The sequence below is a fragment of the Hetaerina americana genome, unplaced genomic scaffold (genome assembly GCF_022747635.1).
Source record: "Hetaerina americana unplaced genomic scaffold, ioHetAmer1.1.p SCAF_17, whole genome shotgun sequence".
Taxonomy (NCBI): Eukaryota; Metazoa; Arthropoda; class Insecta; order Odonata; family Calopterygidae; genus Hetaerina; species Hetaerina americana.
In genome coordinates, this window is record NW_027286730.1 from 3,969,993 (window position 1) to 3,982,007 (window position 12,015).

Here is a 12,015-nt window from a genome sequence, read left to right on the forward strand (position 1 = left end):
GGTAAGTTTTCATTATTCATTTCTTGAGTGCTGTAGGGTACCTACGGGATGTAGACGTACTTCCAAAAATAGTAGACGTGCTAGTCATTCGGAAGATAAATCTACTTATATACATGAACTAAAGTAAGACTTGTTCCCATGCTAAGATTTTATAACATTCACAACATAAAATACAGAAGCGATTTCGTATATCTTTTAATATCTCTTTGAATAGACTCTACGCTATACATTGTACAATTAGTTTACCACAATTAAGGAGCTTAATATTCAAAACAAACTCTATCGTATATAGCTTAATAGTTAAATACGTTGCCTCAATAGTAGTTACTGAATTTTGTACTCGGTTTTTTAACTTTCACTCGATAATAACGCGAACCCAATATTACATACGATTTGAATTAACTCAGGAATTTTATACCGTAATATCTCTCTACCTTCGCAGTTTACTTTAATTCTTTATATTGATGTAAAATTTAAACCCTTTCGACTGATTCCTTATGCCGCCATCAAAATTCAGGCGTATAAATAATTAAAGGTTTAGGAAAAAGTGGGAGGAAGAGTTTTTATTAACTAATTCAATTATAAGGAAGGAATTTGGTCGGGAGACTTCATTAGGTCAGTGCTAGTTCACATTCCCAAAAAGGGATAGGCAGCAATTTGTGAGGACTAAGGAACGGAACGACAACTCTGATTTTACATGCAGCTATAGTGGTTCTCAGGATCACTAACCCGCGGATAGAGAGCAGGGAAAATGATTACTTAGAGGATGATCAGTTTTGGGTTCAGGAAGGGAAGAGGCATGTATGGTGCCATTACAGTCACTAAGGGAAAGGAAAATAGAATTAAATCAGAGTATGCATGTCTGTTTTACTTGTAACTATATTTATTGCATGGATGAAGTAACTGGATGCATTTGCAAAATACAAGTATATTGGAGGTATAGTAGACTTACTCGCAACCTGTACATACCTCAGAGAGCATAGGTACGAGTGGTGAATATTGAGTCCGGATGGGCAGTGTTAGTAAGAGGAGTAAGACGTGTCCCATTTCACTTGTACTGTTCAACGCATATGCGGAGGAAATAGTACACAGGAAGAATTGGAGATAGAAGTGAAAGTCGGTGGGAAATTCATAAAATCAGGTTTGTGGATGATGAGGCTTCAGTTCGCCAGTCTGCCAAGGGGTTGTCAGTCCGACAAATTCGGCTGAATGCATTGGAAATCCTGTGAGACGGGTATGGGATGAGAGTTAATGCAAATAAAACGAGGGTTATATAATGTTTAAGAAAGAGAAAAGCTAAGCTAAACATTTCAATTGGAGGGCAAAAACTAGAGCAGGTGGAAGAACACACCTACCTCGAGAGTGTTTTGGAACGAAATTATCCATGTAAGCCATAAGCCATTAGGAGAAAATTTGCGTTAGGCAACGAAGCTTTCACAAGGAGGATGGAGTTGATGACAGGGACTTGGAGGGAAGATGTTGTGAAAAGGCTCGTTAAACTGTGATATGGAGCGTATTTAGGAACGGCGCGGAAACTTGGTCATTGAAGCAGGACGATAGGCGTGCATTGGAGGATTTTGAAAAATGGGTGTTGAGAAGGATGGATATGGTGAAGTTGAGAGAAAGGAAAACAAATGAAAAAGTTAAGGGCATGGTGGGGGAGGAGAGGGGATTGTTGGGAGAAATCATAAGGAGACGGGGAAAATCGATGCAAATCATATTGATCGGCAGTGTGATGCTGAAGACTGTGATAGAGGGGAGAATGTTCGGCAAACGAGGAAGGGGCAGGAATAGAATAGGGATGTTGGACGGGATGAAGGGAGGAAGCTAGTATAAAGATATGAAGAGTGATGGTATGGATCAAAAGTATCGGGATTTTCGGGATTTCGTGAATGTACGTCGCAGCGCACTCGGACCGCGCAGGCTCGGTGGTGGAGGGTGTGATTTTTAACACGCGCCAAGTGCCATTCGCCTGCGAGCGTTCGTTTAGGCTGGATCGTGGTTTTAGTTTTAGGACCCCTGTCGAGTGACTCGATGCAAACGCAAAATGTAGCGAATGATTGTACAGCGGTACGCCATCAAATTTTGTGCTGACTGGGGAAATCGGATACGGAGACGTTGCACATGATTCGTCGAGTGTTCAAGGATGAAAGCATGTCACAAACTGCAGTTTTTTAAGAGGCACAAGTTCTTCAAAGATGGCCTAGAGAGTGAGGAGGACGGGCCCCGCGCTGGACGGCCGTCGACGCCAAGAACCGACAACGTGCAATGTGGGCGTGAAGTGCTGAATTCAGAGCGTCAGTTAAGTGTGCGCATGATTGCAGACCTTATTGGGATTAATAAGATGACAGTGTACACCATTATCACTGAATATTTGGCGATGCGAAATATCTCGGTTAAAGTCGTCCCGAAGGTCTGGACGGACGACCAAAAGCAGAGTCTAGTGTCTTCTGTCCAAAACCTTCTGCAAGCTCATCGCGACGATTTCCCAACTCCCTTACAATCCCAACTTGGCAGCAGCAGACTACTTCCTATTCACAAAAAAGCAATTCTCCCTCAAAGGACACCACCATGGAAACCCGAGTGCTATCAAAGAAGCTTGCACGCATACTCGTAAGGACCCCCAGTAATCCGCCCACCTTGGGGAGCCTTCGAGTCAAGTAAAAACCGCTGGCAAAAGTGTGTCGATGCTCAAGGAATGTACTTTGAAGAATTTTGAGGCGTTTTAGCAAATATGAAATAAATTATTTTTCATTAACTTTTCCCGATACTTTTTGTACAAATTTGTATATCTACACATACTAGATGGCAAAAATAATAATATGAACTTCATAACAAAACAACGATACGAAATCCCAGTCTCAGGAAAAGTTCTTCCTATGGTCGGCTAGGGGAGATTCTACGAAAATTACAGTATTCGCGAAGTAGTACCGCAGTAGTACTAATTAATAGACTGAAACGTTGGTACGTAATATTGAGGTATTTGCTGCAGTAAAGAAGTTTACTCACCTAGCATGTCTGCCACCAGTGAGCTATTATCTGAAATAACTAGCGATGGAAAGCAGAGGATCCACCAGAAAAATGGTAATCACGTGTGCAGAAACTGAATTCTTGAACTGGAGTCGGCAGGACACCATCTCGAAGGCAATCCTAGAAACCTACACCTGAAAGAAAAAAGGCTTCCTTGGTAAATACTGAACAAACCCAATTTTCATTTTGAAAGATACTGCCCGTCAAATACAAGCAAAATTTGATTATATATGTATAAGTGAATAATATACATTGAGATAAAAAAGTTGAATTATCATCTAACCAAATTAGGGAAATGGATTCAATGTTATCGAAACTCATCTTACGTATCAGAGAAAATAACAGTAAAACGCTTGATGCCAGTCGAATTTCTTCCATCTTAAGTTGTACGGCTGCCCAGGTAGCCGAAGGATTCCACTTGCTCTAATTTCAATCCTCGAATTGTGATATCTACCTTGAGCTCCTCTCTTCCCCAAATAAATATTTTAGTTTTTTCTTGCTAGCACTCATTTTATATTCCCGAAGTACTAGGTCCAAGGCTTTCCCATTTTGATGGTTGGATTTTCAATAAATATATACTGTCATTTTTACACATATGGACTGTTCTCATACTAATTAATAGCGGAAAGTAAAATGCGATTATTATGGTAAAAGAATCACATTTTTCCTTACTTGTTCAGTGAATATCCCTCAAAATTACACTGAATTCAGTTGAATGCCACTCATGTTTTACTCCCGATGTACTTGGCTCATAGCATTCAGAGCTGGTTGTAGGTCCCCTTACATTTCTGCAGATACTGCAATATCATCTGCGAACCAGAGCATGTCAATTTCTTCGCAATCCACCTCTCCTCCTTTCATACCCAATTCCTGTACCTCTTTTATTGCTTCTTATACGTGGTCGGTGCAATGCGCGAACTGGTGCAATCTGGCGGCCATGACGCTGACTATAGCCCCGCCCACTAGCGGCGCTAGTTACCTGAGACCCTAGAAGCCGTCTGTGCTTGGCGGATCGTCGAGCTGTGCGCGTGGCGCTCGTTATGTTAGATTCTGTTGTCCTTGTTTTTACTGTTTGTCGAAAATGGAAATTGATGAAATCACAGAGCAACGAATCAACATCATGTTTTTGGTGAAGTGCGGTAAACGTTATCAAGAAATTACTGAAATGTTGACAGCTGTTTACGGTGATAACGCTCTAAAGAAAATATCCGTTTTTAAGTGGATTAAGCGTTTTAAAAATGGCCGACAAGACGCCACGGATGATGCAAGGCCGGGACGACCTTCAACCTACTGTGTTGACGACAGTATTGATCATGTGCGGTCCCTTGTCCTTACCGATCGTCGAAAAACTGTCCGAATGATAGCCGATGAACTGAATTTAGGAAAATCAATAGTGCACACTATTTTAGCCGAACATGAAGGATGGATCTTCACCAAAACAATGTATATGCACATTCAGCATTTTTTGCTGCACCTGTTCGCCAGTTTCTGGCAAAAAATTCAATCGCCATCCTTGATCATCCTCCTATTCGCCAGGTCTCGCCCCCTGCGCCTTTTTTAATTCCCAAAATGAAAAAAATGTGATGAGGGGACATCACTGGAAAGATGTGGGAACAAAAGAGCAAGAAATGATAAGAAAACTAATATGCTTAACTGCTGAGGGCTTTCAAGGGTGCTTTAAACAGTGATTAAGAAGATGTAATAATTGCATAGAAACGAATGGAGAGTACTTTGAAGGGTACGAAATCGAGGTAGACTAAATTTTGCAAAATAAAGTTTTTATGGCCTCAGTTCGCGTATTTATTGGACAGGCCTCGTGGGTGTGCGTTGCTTATTGCCGGCGAGAGATTGCATCCTTGTATAACTCCTTTATTTATTTTGACTGCTATTTTCCTTCCGTTTTTCATTTGCATGGTTGTTGCCCATTTTTGGATAGGTGATAGATTATCTTTCTCTCGTTGATGTCAATTCCAAGCACTTCAAGTATCTTGAAAATCTTGTTGTATTTGACGTCTTTGGATATCTTCTCCAAGTACGCGAATGCCACATAAAATGGCTTGTTTGCGTGCATCATTTTGTCGGCCAGTACCCTCTAGCTGAGTATTGCCTTTCATGCTCCTAGGTTTTTCCCGAGTCCGAATTGGTTTTCCGTTAATCTTTCTTTTCATCTGTCATACATTCTTCCACTAATTACCTGAGTAACTATGTTCGATGCGATAAGATGCGCGTAACTAATGCGATGCGATGTTCGATATATTTCAAAGCCAAATGGAGCAAAAAACATTTGCTTACTTAGAAAAATGGGAAAAATGCACTTAGTTGGTGATTAAATACTCATACAACACATGCATTTAAAAGGATTAACATCGAAAGAGATCAAAGCCGAGTTAATAACACATTTGCTCCTGGGTTTGCGACTGTTTACGATTGAGAAAATGAGTTAAATTGTGGCCTGTATATCCACATATTATAAGTGTCGTTCGGAACAACTAGTAGAAGCGACTTCCTACGAAATGAATGACTAAATCCACGATATGGTTTTGTATAATCGATGAATCAAAGTTCACGAAAGGTTGAGGCCACAAGCATATAGCAAGGTGGTACAGTGTTTTCAATTTTGCACGAAAAACTGGGTGTGAAAAAACTTTCGGCAAGATCGCAAGTGCCACGTTTGCTCCCAGGAGAGAAAAAACGCGATCGCATTTCGTGCAATCGGGCGATCGGAGGGTCGGTTTCACCCTTATCCGTCGATTTTTTATTTCCTAACTTGAAAAAATAGCTCGGCAGAAAATGATTCACGATGACCGAGATTATCGCCAACACAGATGCTTATGTTGAGGAACTTCCGAAATCTTACTTTTTGGACGGCTTAAAAAATTAGAAAAACACTGGGAGAAGTTTATCGAGCTAAAAGGTGATTATGTTTAAAAGTAAAAAAATCTGCAAAAATAAATTGCTTTTATTTTCTCTAAGGACGTATTAAACGCCAAAGATTGAAATAACTCTTTTTTGTAACTAATCGGACCCTTACAACACCCTCACGTCTTTGCTTCCTAGAATTTCCCCGTATTACAGGTATCGTACTCTTCCTCCACTTAAGTCTTATGATAATTACTCAAGAAACTTGGTTTTATCAGAAATAAAAAGTTAAAAACAACATTGAAGAGATTATATGATCACAAAAATTTGGATAAATGGCCTGAAAGTTGTACGGAATTTTTCAATTCACATGATTCCAATCACTATTAACTTTCGAGAATTTCAGATCGTAAATTTGATTCGCCAAGGCGTTATTCGGACTCGGTTCCCTTGATATCAGGCCAATTAGTAGTATGTAATTAGGTTCCATCTCCGCTCATTAAATAAAAGCCATTTTAATTTATGAATGGAGATGAGCCCAAACTTACATATGATAAAACACTTATAACTAGGCCTTTTTCAAATCTACTAAATAAAGGAAAGTATACTGAACATATTGTAATTACCAATCTCCCAGCAATGTCATTACTTGCTGTCACCAACGCGTCTCATGTGTTTTTATTCTTTTGTCACCACTCTCTTCCCATCTTATCACCAAGTTTCTTTCCTCCCCCTAAAATTACGTTACAACTCTCTCGTTCTCTCATGAAAAATCTAATTTCAATCAATATTTTTAAGTTCAGATATCCTCCCCCAGCAACGTTTTGACTGGTGCATAAAAAATATTCTGACACTTTCTAATTTACTGAAGAGTCAAAACATATTTTCGTTTCCTATCCGGAAGGGAATGAGTTTGGTACAGCCTATGGTAAAGGGAGAAAGAGGTTGGATAAATTAATATTTGGCGGGTTGAACATTTGTGAACTTCAAAAGGAGAGTGGAAAATTAATATATTACTATATACTCACATACTATCAAGTCAGTTACCGCTTCAGTAATAGGGCGCAGCTGACTCCACTCATTCATAGAGAATCGTAAATGCGTAAGCTAAGGTAAAAGGGAAATTGGTGGAGAATTCTAAAGAGATGATGAATATAGAGAGAAAGAAATGATATTTTTTACAAGAAAGGAGAATAATTTGTATAAGAGAGAGGGTAGAAGAAATAGGAAGCCGGAGGTGGAAGTTTTTTAGCATTTGTATCTACTAGTTACAGATACGCTACCAACCATTTTCAATACGGAGGGATATACGAGGGTCATCCGGAAAGTAGTACCCGTTCGTGAAATAAAGACACAAAAGTAAATATTAACAAACATAAAAAATTTTATTTGAAAGAGGATACTTTAAACTACTTCTCAACATAATCTCCAAGCAAATTAAGGCATTTGTCATAACGTGTGACAAGTTTCTGTATTCCTGCTGCATAGTCCTTCGCCGCCAGCTCATTGAGATACGCGAGGGACCCATCTTGCACAAATTTTTGCATAATGCAGATGGTGTTTAACAATTTCATGAACAATTGTTCGAGAAACATTGGGAAAATGCTCACAGATGTCATCAATTGTGACGCGCCGATCGTTCCTCACGAATTCGTCAACTGAGCTCACCAGTTGGTCTGTAATGACAGACGGTCTCTCCGAACGCTCATCGTCGTGTGTGTTCCCCCTCCCCATGTTGAAGTTGCGACACCACCGCCGAACAGACGACTCGTCCATTACATTGTCTCCATACACCTCCTTTAATTGGCGATGAATATCACATGGGCGAACGTTTCTTGCATTGAGGAATTTAATCACTGCCCTCACTTCACAACTGGCGGCGTTCTCAATTTTTTTAAACATTGTAAACAATCACAGAAACAACACAGGCAATGCTAGCGTCACGCAACTTGGCTCAGAGAAGGCAGACAAGCCACTGAAGCTATCTGACCTCGTCCAGCGGCTACTCGCGTCGTCAGCACTTCATGCGGCACGAACGGGTACTACTTTCCGGATGACCCTCGTACATACGAATAGTAATCCAAGGCGAATAAAAATAAGATATCGAAAAGGAATGAAAATATACACTACTGGAGTGGCTGTATTTGAAAACACAGTATAACATATCGGATGATTGTGGATATGCAGGTAGAGGGTAACCAGTGGATATAGATAAAATATATACATCATGATTTCAGAAAGAAGATTAAACATTTATTTTGTTTGGCAGTACAAGTAAAATACAGAGAAGAGGAGAATATAAAATTTTACTTTCAGTAGCAATAATTGATTACGGTGAAAGATGCCGAAAAATGTATTCTTACGAGGCTCGATACTAGGCGCAGGTGGTATTTGACAGCAAAAGGTTTTCGTGATATTCGACAAGATTTTGTGAACCTGATGGAACTGAGATGTCTCTCGCAGAGGCTTAAATAGAGAATCAAAACGTGTAGGTCTCGTCGAAGATGGCTCAGTCGTCTGCACTCGCTTATGAATGCCGAATCGCCCGTCGGGACTTTTGAAGCGAGGGAGGGATGACAGAGGGAAGGAAAAAGGGGAGACGCCGGAGAAAGAGAAAAGAGAGGGTCTAGTAATAAGGGCAGGGATAAAAGGGTTGCGGTGGATAAATTAAATCCGAGAGCGGATCTTAGTTAGATGAGAAGGAAGGGGAGAGGAGGAGCGAGGGAAAGAGACAAAGTTTGGCTTGGACAAAAGGAAGAGGAAAGGGGAAATTGATTGTTGAGGAGGTGGAAGGGGCGAGAAGGGTGCGGTGAGGGGGAGGGGGGTGTGGAAGGGGCGGAGAGTCTTCTCCAAAATCCTCTTCATTAAAATCCCTTTCCCTCGTTTTATTTATTTCTCGGGAAAATTCTGACCTGTTCCTATCTGTCTTCCTGCAATTTTTATGAGGGAATCTTCTCCCCCGCAAGCTGTCTCCTCCCCTTCCCTTTCCAGCCACATACACGCCATTTTTATCCTTTCTCGCCCCCTCTTCATCCCACACCCACATCCCCTCCCGTGGCGTTGTCCCATTGCGCAATCCTTTCAAAACGTAGATTTTTCCATTTTTCAAAGAGGTGAGCAGATTATTATTTTTTTAAGTTTCCTTCAGGAGATAACTACAGAAGGGAGCCCGCTTTGGTGCTGACCTCGCAGTTTCACTCTATGCCACGAATGGCGTGGCGCCGAGGACTTCCTGTAATCACGAGTGCATAACGCTCGAAGGATCGACAAGGACTTGTGCCTTTGCCACATACAACTGAAACGGCGACGCATTAGCTATCCGCGCCTGATCTGTATATTCCAAGAGTCAATACATCAGGGGACAGGGGGCAACATTTTCCAGTACCCAACTAACTAACCATCTAGTCATATCAACCACGCGACCATCACCAAGGAAATAAAATCGCATAGATGACGTTACATAGGAGAATGCCACTGTGCCATTCATAGTGAAGCAACTCAACTAACTTCTAAGCTAAGCTCTATTCTAACCTCTTCCCACTTCGACTCACCGAAATATTTTTCTTACCCTTGATAATCACCTGATTAACCGAGATGCTAATATTTCGATAAACAACTTCGATCCATCGAATTCTTTTCTTCTACCATAATTTTAAGGGAAATAGAAACACACACTTTTGATCATTAATTCTGGCGAGCTCATTTCCATGGGTAAGTATTATGTTAATGCACTTATGAGGGTCCACGTTCGTAACCAGCGTCACTGTACAAAAAAACCTCCCAAAAAAAAGCTTTGCTTTGAAAAAGAATCACTTGTATTCAAGGCTGAAACTCCAGCTTGGAATTAGGTAAGACCTGCAGGCCACCACTTCCAGAATTTCATTGCCTTGATTTGCATTGTCATTATACCGGAGCAATTACATAACAGCCACTTGGGTCCTTTATTTGGGCACAATTTATTCTCAAATCCAGCTGTTTGAATGGAATGCATAATTTTACTCACTAAAAGCGTGGGCATAACGGAATAAGCATTGTCATGTCAACAAATACGACAGTCACTCCCGTGGTGGTATCACTATTGCTGATGTTTTTCCCGAATTAAGTTTTTCAAAAATGTCTGTCAAGTGTAAGCGGTTCCGGTAGTGCATATATTCCGCACCCTACGGAAATTATGCCAGGAAAAGTAAGCAGGTGAAGGGGCACGATATGCAACCACTTGCTATGAAGCTATTTCCCTTCTCCAAGAATTATATCTTTGAGCTTATCCTCGAAAATACTTCCTTAGACCTATTATCATTATATTTCTCTAACGAAGGACGATAACTAGGCATTTCTCACACGATGACGAAAATGTCACAAACGCCCGGAACAAGAATCAAAACAATAATATGACAAAAATCATGATAAATCCTTTCACCTCAATGGGTAATTTTTTCGAGTTCATTTTATGAGTGTGTTTCGATTTTTATTAACCAATTTATCCTGTTATATATTTTATCCCAATGAAGTTTTGTTCTCCCAACCTTTATGACATCAAGTTACAGGGATCAACGACTCGATCAAAGGAGAAGGTTGAAAAAATATACTATGAAAAAAATAGCGTTTAAATCCAAGATCAGAATGTGATTCCATGAAAAGTTTTCGCTTTCGAGTTGAACACAGAAAAAATCTGAGGCTATCAAGTAGCTCAATGTAAATTACCATGTCATAACTTCTTAAACCGTACTTGGGTGTTACTAGGTGGAAACTCAAGAATTTTGCGCTGGTAGTCATTCGGAAAACATTCAGAAGCTACCTTCAGAAGCATAGGAATAAAAATAAAGTGACATACAGGATACGTTCCGAAAGTAATGCAATTGAATTTCCCGCACCGCTCCGATAGTGATACCACTATGGGAGTGACTGTCGTATTTGTTGACATGACAATGCTTATTCCGTTATGCCCACCCTTTGGGTGAGTAAAATTATTCATTGGTGGGATCAAAAAACTTGGAGTAGGTGGAGGTGGGGGGACGCTAAGCTTTGCCGCAAAACTAGTCTACGAGCTCTCCAAGCTGTGGAAGCGCCAGGACGTCAGTTATTGTAAACGTCTGCGCGCCGACCGTGCCACATAAAAATGGAATCGACGATCGAGCTACGCTACGCGATTAAGTTTTGTGCTAAACTGAAAAAATCTCTTGAAGAGACTATCAAAATGATTCATGAGACTTACGGGGACTCTGCTCTGTCCTACTCACAAGTTTCGAGGTGGTTAAAAGGCTTTAAGGAGGGCCGGGAAGAGGTTCACGACGAACAACGCTCTCGGCGGCCGTCAACCAACAAAACCGACAACAACATGGTTCAGGTTCGACAATTGCTAGACTCCGACCGTCGATTGAGTATCAATATGGTTGCCAATGTACTGGACTTATCGTCCACTGTTGTGTTTCGACCAACCAAGCGGAAATTTCAAGTGAACTTTAGCAACGTATTGAAAACGAACCTGATTATTTGGACAACGTATTCACAGGTAATGAAACCTGGCTTTTTGAATACGACCCAGAAATAAAACACCAAAGCAATGAGTGGCTCACCGACCAGTCCACTGAGCCCAAAAAGGCAAGAATGAGCCAATCAAAAGTAAAAACAATGCTCATTGGCTTTTTCGACAGTAAAGGAGTGCCCCATAAGTAGTTTGTTCCCCAGGATAGACAGTTACCGCTGCACATTACGTTGATGTGCTGGAAAGACTCCGAAGAAGGGTCATCAGGACGAGAAAAGACAGCTCCGCTACCTGTTAACTTTATCACGACAAAGCGCCTTGCCGCAACGCGCTACGAGTCCGCGAGTTCCCGGCCAAACACCAGGTGCCAACGCTGCCCCACCCTACCCTATAGTCCTGACGTCGCCCCGGCAGACTTCTTTTTGTTCCCTCAAATTAAGGCAGACCTGAAAGGGACTCTTTTTCATTCATAGGAGAGACCCAATCAGCCGTGAAGAAGACCTTGCGAGAGGTTCTGGAAGACGCCTTCCAGGGCGCGTACCGGTAATGGCAGAGTCGCTGGGAAAATGTGTAGAGGCCCAAGGACAGTACTTTGAAGAATGTTAAGTGTTTGTGCAAATCTGTTCAATGAATTACTTTTTTAA